The sequence below is a fragment of the Myxocyprinus asiaticus genome, chromosome 48, assembly GCF_019703515.2.
Source record: "Myxocyprinus asiaticus isolate MX2 ecotype Aquarium Trade chromosome 48, UBuf_Myxa_2, whole genome shotgun sequence".
NCBI lineage: Eukaryota > Metazoa > Chordata > Actinopteri > Cypriniformes > Catostomidae > Myxocyprinus > Myxocyprinus asiaticus.
Window position 1 is genome coordinate 20,590,697 of NC_059391.1, and position 10,445 is coordinate 20,601,141.

Here is a 10,445-nt window from a genome sequence, read left to right on the forward strand (position 1 = left end):
GATTCAGATTGGCTGCGATGTTGGTGTCTGGTGCAGTCAAAACAACCTTGAGCTGAACACGCTCAAAACGGTGGAGATGATTGTGGACTTTAGGAGGAACCCCCCAACACTGTCCCCCCTCAACATTCTAAACAGCACTGTGGCAGCAGTGGAGTCATTCAGGTTCCTGGGCACTACCATCTCACAGGACCTTAAGTGGGAGACCCACATTGACTCCATTGCGAAAAAAGCCCAGCAGAGGTTGTACTTCCTTCGCCAGTTGAGGAAGTTCAACCTGCCTCAGGCACTGCTGATACAGTTCTACTCAGCAGTCATTGAGTCTGTCCTCTGCACTTCTATAACTGTCTGGTATAGTTCAGCTATGAAATCGGATATCAGAAGACTACAAAGGACAGTTTGGACTACTGAGAGGATTATTGGTTATATTGTGTGTGTGTGTGTGTGTGTGTGTATATGTATGTGTAAATATATGTATGTGTGTATGTGTATGTGTGTGTGTATGTATATATATGTATATATATATATATTGTCTATTGTGTATTCTATATATACTTTTTTCTTTTCAATATTTATCTATTTTTTTTTTTTTTTCAATTTTAATTATTTTTTAAAAGTCTTGTTGCTGTTTTTGTATTGTTGTGTACTGGAAGCTCCTGTCACCAAGACAAATTCCTTGTATGTGTAAGCATACTTGGCAATAAAGATCATTCTGATTCTTCTGATTCTGATCTTCTTAAGAGTGGTTGCCATCTTTGGCCGTTCAACATGTTGGCTCCCGACCTGTAAGTTACCCCACAAATTAGTTAAATGACATTGACATTTAGGGATGTAGGTACAAATATTTGAAGATCTGTAAATAATCCATTCTAATGATTATCATCTGAAAATCGTTGCAGTCTCTGTTAACTGAATTAATGCTATAAATGGATGAAAATGACTTCAAAGGAACTCACCTTTTCCTGAAACTTGTTCAGGTGGGCCTCACAGCTCTGGACCTGTTTTGTGACTTCCACAAACCGTGTAGCAGGAAAAGTCCAGATAGAGCTGCTTATTTTACACACACAGGAATCATTGTCCTGTTTACCTGGAACTCTCTGAGCCTGGCCAGTCGCCTTCAAGCAATCACACGTATCAAGATTATTAAATCATACCTTACATACATAATGAGCTATGCTAACTTGTGTCCCCTCTGATATTTATATTCAGAGTAGTCAGTGACTACAACCTGAGAGCTAATTCAAGACAAAAAGAAACTTACAGTGACTGTGAAGATCAACAGGTACAGGAACATGATGACCAAATGGCCCGAAGACTCAAAGACCTGTTTTAAACTGCCAAACAACGACTAAGATGTTGCAATTTCAGTTATGCTTTATTGAAGAGGATGTGAAAATTGCACAAATGGCGCATTTTGGAAATTCAGGAAGAAATGAAGTTGAGAAATGTGGGAAACTTTAATGTCAGTCAACAACAAGTTCACCCCAAATGTTTACAAGCCTAGCCCGTCAAAAATGTTATGCAGACTTAGCGAAACACACAGTAATCAGGTCAACTCCATGTCATCTGCACGTTCATAGTAATGATAATTATGTTTTTATTTACATATACTGTGATGATATACTCTGATTTTCCAACATTGATATTCTGGCTGAAAATTACTGTACATTCAAGGTGACATTATAAAAAAATATATATATATGTTTTTAAAATAGGCTATATTATTTTAAGAACATCTGTATTGTAATGTTTAGATAAGATGAGTTGAGATGTTTACAAAACTAATTACTTTTTTTCTGGATATGGATGGAAATAAAACCAAAATGAAATATTGCTTAATCCAGATTTCAATGAATCTGAGCATATTACAGTATTTATAGGTTGGGTTTCCTTACTGGAGTTCTAACATTAATGAGTTTGTCACTTTCCAGTCTCTGTAGTATATGATGACATCACTGTCACATCTGACAGTCACATAATAGGCTACTATAAAGAATTGTTTGCATATATGTGATGGCAGGCCTCAATGGATCCTTCATTTTCTAAGACTACAGCTGAAATTCTGTAGCCTAAATGAAACAGACCACTTGAGGGCATCTTCAGTGTTCCATAGTTTTCTTTAGTGATTCAGTCACCCAACAAAGAAAATTTATAATAGAACGTGATAATTAATATTAATTATTAAAACTGCTTTTCTATTTTTGCATTTGGATTGATATGGTCTGAAAAATTAACTGTAAAGGGTTATACGGACCAAAAAAAGCTTCTGTTTTGCATTTTTTCAATTTAATACCTTTTTTTACAATAATACCTTAATTACAAATTATATTATATTTATATAACCGTTATATTTTAAAGCAGAATCTGAAAGATTATTTCGTTTTTTACATCATGTTTCTTTGTTTTAAATCCACAAACTCTAAATCCTTTGATTTTTCTGGTTTAAATTAGCTTTTGAATCCCAGATTTTCAATGTGGGAATATTAGTATTTACTAGGTTATTGCAGTGCATACAAATCTATCAGAAGAGGTTGTCATATGCTAAGAGATAGCCATCATTATACATGTATAGTTTCCTGTCAGTAGGGTTGTAGTTGGCAATTCCTGCTGTAACCTTCTCTAATGGTGAAGAAAGAGTGTTTATCTCCTGACCTGTGGTTGTATCAAAGGCATAAAACACCTCTTCTTGATAAACATTAACAAAGCGTGTAGCATACAGGACCATGCACACCATAAACGTGCTGCTGACAGATCTCTTAAAGAGATGTGTTTTCCAAGTATGTGTAATGTTGAGATTCACTATGTCTAAGCGACTCACAACAATGTTGCCATGGTTCTCCTAAGTGGCATATATCACCCACACAGAATCTTGGTCAGCCTCCAGGATGATATCTATTCAATCACAGCAGCTGTAGTAGCAGAAAGGGAACTTATTGTCTATACCAGCACCATTCAACTTCATTCGCTTGATTTCCTTTGTTGTAATGTTGAAGCTGCAGATCTCAGCTGTGCCATAGCACTGGTAAAATACAGTGTTATCGTACAGTATGGTGCCAGAGCCCTGAACAGCATTCTTGTCGCTGTATGATGATGCAATAGATTCATCCTTGTAGTTCTTGTTGGCCATTAAATCTTCATGCGAGTTGTACATCCTGATTGTGTTGCCATGCTTGTATCCACTCACCAGACAGTGCTCCCAATAGCATTCCTTGCTGTTCAGTTTGGCATCACGGCCCCAAGCACCAGAGGTATATGAGCTGCTCTGGGAATTTAGCTTGGTGACGACTGGAGAACTAATGCTGGTCATGATGCGCTGATGACAGGTGCCTGCAAGTGGAATTGTATTTTTAAATCCTTTGTTGAGGATCACTCAACGTCTGTGGTGGTTACTGTAATTCCTCAATATATACACAACACATTTAGTTTTAAAGGTTTATACAACCATAAATTCTGACTTTGGTGTCTTTCTAGACCACAATCTAAATGTCAAAATAAAATTTATTTACCCACTGATAGTCAGATGTACTTACTTCTGAAATCTTCAGGTATAGTTTTGCAGGATTGTGCTCTATTGTTGAGTTCGCGTAACCTCATTTTCATTGTCTCAAGACAATGCGTAATCTCATTGACTCTCTTTGTACATGTTCTGGATTTCCTTCTTTGCTTTAAGGAACTGAGAGGAACACAAATTTTAAAATGCAAAACATGCCCTTGTTGCTATAATTCGGTGCTCTTTAACAACAGAAAACCTCAACCACAAGTAACTTTATCCCTATTAAGTAATTTCAAATTCTGATCACAAACATTTTAGGTTTTGATTTTGGTTGTGTATTTTTGGAAGTTTACTTATAGGACTGTGATCGAGGTCTACCTCATTCAGCAGATTTTGTGTCTCTTTGCTGGGGTTATTGTTGTGTACTTCTCTGGTAGTCCGATGGATTTCTTTAAGCTCCTGGTTCAGCTGTTGCAGTTGAAGGGCATTGTACAAGCCATTTGTGTTCAGGTACTCAAAGGGTTTTAGATGTGCTGTGATGTTCTTAATGTTGGCTTCCATCTTCGGCAGTTCGACGTTTTTGCTCTTTATCTGGAAGTCACGCCATAAATTAGTTAATTTACTTTATTTGTTGGCAAAGACACACTTAGTCGGATTGCCGTCCGATTGGCTATGCACATTCCTAGCCTGATCATGAGCATTGTGAATGTGACATTTTAGCAAAATGATATAACGTGGATCATTACACGTATCACGGCAGTTTCAAGATGAAATGTCTTCTGAGTGCTGCTAAAAGCAAGTTACATTTTCTCCCAAACAGATAAGGGTTTTAAGGTTAATGTTCTGTCGAGTTTTAAATCAACAAATCCGACAACCCATACCCTAAACCTAAAATCTAAACTTAACTAATAGTGTCAGAAAAAGCAAATATGAAATGAAAAGCATAATTGCTGAATCAACCACGTCGTTTTTTGCTTCTTCTATGATACTTTAGACTCACATGTCGACTCCGGTCCTTTGCATCGCAAGTGCAACGCTCTGTCAGTTGATCATGCCTGAACAAATCCGTAGATGTAGTTGGTTATGTAATGCATTTGTTAAAATGTATCATCTTGTAAGTCATGCACCATAGTAAAAGTGTTTTTCATGAGACAACCGAATTCCTATCTGTCTTGTATGTGTTTTGAAGTTGTTTTTGGTTCAAGCAGGGATAGGTGTAAATCGGGTATGCTGGATTATACATTTAAAACAAGGTGTAAATGGGATAGCAATCGTAAGTTTTTACCGATAAGTAAAAATGCATTAAGTGACCAATTGTAAATACCATATTAAAGACTGTGGCTTCTATTTTCTTCTCTCAGTGTTGTAAAATGTGTTGTCATGCAAAAATACAGTAAGTTTCTTTTCAGTTACATTTGTCATAAGACACCTTAAATGTCATTTGCCATTTGATTCAAGATGACTCTGGATCTCACCTTTTTCTGAAACTCAATAAGGTTGACCTCACAGGTCTGGACCTGCTTTGTGACTTCCTCGAACCGCACAGCAGGAAAATCCCAGATAGAACTGCTTATTCTACACACACAGGAATCACCATCCTGTTTACCTGGAACTTTCTGAGAATGACCAGTCACCTGGGTGTACACACACAGACAAACATACCATAGTGGACACTACACGCTGTTCTGAATCTTACCACCGATCAACCACCTACGTTACTGTATTGCGAGTTGCTACATGCAATGCTGATATTTATTGCACATTTGTTTTTAATTCTAACATTTTCATTTGTTTTAAATTTAAGACCAATGCAACAGTACAATCATTAAATGGAAAGTTTTCCCTTTTTATTTTAAGCAAAAAGATTTTCATTTTTACTTATTATTTAACTGTTATTTTACATCATTATTATTAAAGGGAACTGGATTTGGTGAATAAAATACAACTGGCTATTCCTGCCAATCTAAAAATAAAATTTAAACAATCTTGATTGTTAATGTTTATCAATAGAATTTTCTGTAGTTACAGTTATCAGATTTGTTAGACATCCAAAGTAATATGTACATTATGAAAAAAGTAAAATAAACTACAAATTAACAAATACTGGATAAACATAGTAGAAATGTGCAGTAAAGAAATATAGAGGTATCTAGATTACTGAACTGTAGTAAAGATCAAATGTCAGTAATACTAGAAAAATGAAACTTTGTACTCTTTGATAGTTTATTCCATTTTATATTTCAGCTAAGACATCCAAAGTGAGAAAAGGACTTACAATGACTGTGAGTAGCAATAGGTACAAAAGCATGATGATCAAATGGCCCGAAAGACTAAAAGACCTGCTTTTAACTTTCACACAAACTCTATAATGTTGCAACTGTAGTTATGCCACTTCCAAATAAAGTTTTGCAAGAGAGCTTTGAATTCAACAGAATTAAAATATCAGAAAATGAACATTTTGAAATAACCTACAATTGTGACATGGTTTTATGGTGGGGCTAAAAAAATAATTACAATAAAAATTGGCAATACATGATTGAGTAAAGACTATAGCAACTATACATATTTCCTACTCCGTGACCTGCCGAAGGTGTCCATAGAGAAAAGAAAACGCTGCAACGTTGCCATGCACAGGAATGCTACCCATCTCGTGGCCGCCCAGAACCCATGAAAGGCTTCAAAGCGCCCTTGAGACGGGCGACCCAGGGACAACGATACCCGCTGCTCTGGAGCTGGTAAGCAGATCTCCATCTTTTTGTTACCTTTTGCATTTAATAGCACTGCATGCCCAAGTGGCTGCAGTACTCAAGTGCTCAGCAAGAGCGGTTTCCTTGTTCCCTGCGTCACGTATCCGGTGTGTACGGCCGTCATCACGACCATCGTCCACCACTCTATTTGGCAGGTTTGGCGCTCCAGCGGCGGTCTCCCGCCCCTGAGCGCCCAGCTGTGGCACAAATCCGCCCCCGATGTGACAGTCTCCACGGGTCACGAGGACAGGCCTCTTCCTCCCCCGTCCTAGGCTGTTCCGGGGGTGGTCACAAGGAGCCAGGTAAGTGCTTCGGTGTCCTTAGACTCAGCACGGCCACGACGTGGTGTGGCACCTCGAGCTCCGCCCTGCCACGAGGCCCCACCTGCCGGTACGTCCGATGACGTTGTCCCTTTGGTCCCCCTTGCACGGAACTTGGACGCATGGCTTGCGCTTTCCAATCTGTAGCGAGGGCTGGTCCGGACCGTCTGACTTGGCTGAGCGATTCACTTCGCCGGGCATCTGCCCAGGTTCAGCGGTGTCCACTTCACCTTGGTGAAAGATGAAAACTCTGCTACCTTGCGCGGAGATTGCTACCCTCCTACGGAAGGGCACGATAGAACCTGTCCCTCCAGCCGAGATGAAGAAGGGGTTTTTCAGCCCCTACTTCATCGTACCGAAAAAAGGCGGTGGGTTGAGGCCAATCTTGGACCTGTGAGTTCTGAACTAGGCTTTACACAGACTCCCGTTCAAGATGCTGACGCAAAAACGCATTCTGGTTCGCAGCGGTAGACCTGAAGGATGCGTACTTCCATGCCTCGATCCTTCCTCGACACAGACCCTTCTTGCGGTCCGCGTTCGAGGGTCAGGCGTATCAGTAAAAAGTCCTCCCTTTCGGCCTGTCCCTGTCTCCTCGCATCTTTACGAAGGTCGCAGAGGCTGCCCTTGCCACGTTAAGGGAGGTGGGCATTTGCCTTCTCAACTGTCTCGACGACTGGCTAATCCTAGCTCACTCTCGAGACGTGTTGTGCGCACACAGGGACCTGGTGCTCTCACACCTCAGCCGACTAGGGCTTCGGGTCAACTGGGAAAAGAGCAAGCTCCTCCCGGTTCAGAGCATCTCTTTTCTCGGTTTGGAGTTGGACTCAGTCTCCTTGACGGCGCGCCTTACGAACGAGCGCGCCCAGTCGGTGCTGGCCTGTTTGAAGGCGTTCAAAAAGGGAACAGAGGTTTCGGCCGTTGATCCAGGGCAAGCACGTGTTAGTTCAGACAGACAACATGACAACGGTAGCATATGTCAACCGCCAAGGTGGTTTGCACTCTCATTGTATGTCACAACTCGTCCTCCGTCTCCTCCTCTGGAGTCAGCAGCACTTCAAGTCACTGCAAGCCACTCACATCCTGGGCAACCTCAACACTACAGCGGACGTGCTGTCACAACAGGTTACCCTCAGGGGAGAGTGGAGACTCCACCTTCAGGTGGTCCAGCTGATTTGGAGTCAATTCGTCAGGCACAGGTGCACCTGTTTGCCTCCCAAGAATCCTCCCCACTGCCCGTTCTGGTACGCCCTGACCGAGGCCCCCCTCGGCATAGACGCGCTGGCACACAGCTGGCCCCCTGGCATTCGCAAATATGCGTTTCCCCCAGCGAGCCTGCTTGCACAGACCCTGTGCAAGGTCAGGGAGGACGAGGAGCAGGTCGTCCTGGTAGCACCCTACTGGCCCGCCCAGACGTGGTGCTCGGATCTCATGCTCCTCGCGACAGCTCCCCATAGGTGAATTCCCCTGAGGAAGCACCTTCTTTCTCAGGGAAGGGGCACCGTCTGGCACCCGCGCCCAGACCTCTGGAATCTCCATGTCTGGCCCCTGGATGGGACGCAGAAGACCTAAGCTGTCTCCCACCTGCGGTGGTAGACACGATCACTCAGGCTAAGGCCCCCTCTACGAGGTGCCTGTATGCCTTTAAGTGCCGTCTGTTCGCTAAGTGGTGTTTTTCCCGTCAGAAGACCCCCAGAGATGCGCAGTCGGATTAGTGCTTTCCTTCCTGCAAGAGAAGTTGGAAGGGAGGCTGTCTCCTTCCACCTTGAAGGTGTACGTTGCTGCCATAGCAGCGCACCACGACGCAGTCTACGGTAAGTCCTCAGGGAAGCACGACCTGATCATCAGGTTCCTAAGAGGTGCCAGGAGGCTGAATCCCTCCAGACTGCACCTCGTTCCCTCATCGGACCTCTGTAGTTCTTCAGGGTCTACAGAGAGCCCCCTTTGAGCCTTTGCAGTCAGCCGAGCTTAAGGCACTCTCCTTGAAGACTGCCCTCCTGACTGCGCTCACTTCCATCAAGAGGGTAGGTGACCTGCAAGCATTCTCTGTTAGCGAAACGTGCCTGGAGTTCGGTCCAGGTTACTCTCACATGATTCTGAGACCCTGACCAGGCTATGTGCCCAAGGTTCCCACCACCCCTTCAGGGACTAGGTGGTGAACCTGCAAGCGCTGCCCCAGGAGGAGGCAGACCCAGCCCTGTCGTCGCTGTGTCTGGTGCGTGCTTTACGCATCAATTTGGATCGCAAGCAGAGCTTTAGAATCTCTGAGCAGCTCTTTGTCTGCTTTGGTGCACAGTGGAAAGGAAGTGCTGTCTCCAAGCAGAGGATCGCCCACTGGCTCATTGACGCCATAACTATGGCATATGTCGCCTAGGACATGCCGCCCCCGGTAGGGCTACCAGCCCATTCTACCAGGGGTGTAACGGCTCCCTGGGCCCTGGCCAGGGGTGCTTCTCAAAACAGACATTTGCAGAGCAGCGGGCTGCGCAACACCCAACACCTTTGCAAGGTTCTACAACCTCCGGGTGGAACCGGTTTCGTCCCAGGTAGTGGCGCACAACACAAGCGGATAAGCCCGGGATAGCTGGCCGGGTGTATCGCTTGGAAATTGCGCCTTCCACCTCCCTTGAAGCTGAAGACGTGCGGCATTAATTCCCAGTAGTGTTCACAAACTTTTTTCCCTGGTTGACTTCCTCCGAGCCCTGTGGCAGTCGAGTTTTCGGAGAGATTCGCTGCCGGCCCAGTACAGGCACTAACCAAGAGCCCTGTTCTGGGGTAGGTGCTCCGCATGTGGCGGTTCCCTGTAAGGCTAACCCCATGCGATCTATATATTCCGCTAGTTCGTTTCCCTGCTGGCAAACTGCGTCTTCCTTGGGCAGAGCCCCTCTGCCCCAGTCTCCATGTTTGTAGTAACTCCGCTACCTTGAAGGCTCTCCACGTGGTTGGAAAGACCATGTGACGTATTCTTCCACTTAAATACCCCCCCCCTCTTTGGGCGAGGTGTGGTCTCCGCGGTTTCTTCCCCTTGGGAGGGACACCCCCCGACTAGACCTGGCGGCCCAGTCAGATAATCCCCCTTCTATTTTAGGGAGTGGAAAAAGAGAAGGGGAAAAGTGGCCACGACTGGGTTAAGCCTGTCTCTATCTTTGGGTAGTCGACTTGTCCCCAAAAAGGGCCGTTCGACACTCATAACTGTGTCGGGGGAGGTTACGTGTCGACCTGGTGTGCTGGCTATGAGGCAAACAGCAAGTCTGGCCACCACACACCGCCAGTTCACATAACACAGTTCAGCCTTGTGGCGTTTTGAATAGGGACCCTTAGTGTCACTACATCGACACTCAGATAGGGAACGTCATGGTTACTGGTGTAACCTCCATTCCCTGATGGAGGGAACGAGACGTTGTGTCCCTCCTGCCACAATGCTGAACTACCCGCTGAAATTGCCGACCTTATATCGGCTCCTCAGCATAAAACCTGAATGAGTGGTTGCATACCAGCTCCTTTTATACCCATATGTCCGGGGGAGTGGCATGCAAATACCACTCGCCAATTTTCATTGGCCTTTTATCAAAGACCAGAGGTGTCTCAGGCTCCCAAGAGTGACCCCTAGTGTCACTACATTGACACCAACATCCCTCAGGGAACGGAGGTTACACCAGTAACCATGACGTTTTATGGCAGGTTTAATTTTCACAACTAACACTATCTTATCACAAAAGTTCAAAGATTACAATTTGAGCAAGTCCTGTTGCAACATTTTTCCTACTCAGTGACCATCATGTGTCCACAGAGATAAGAAAACACACACTCTTACTTCTTCATTTTTCACTTATTTATCTGTATCTTTATCAATAGTTAAAATGGTTGACTCACTCTTAGTTGGCAGACCAT

The 10,445-nt window shown here is 43.9% G+C and overlaps 1 pseudogene; it reads right to left on the reverse strand.

The window, feature by feature from the left end:
* Positions 1 to 565: 565 nt before the first annotated feature.
* LOC127437362 (olfactomedin-like) lies at positions 566 to 10,445 on the reverse strand (annotated as a pseudogene).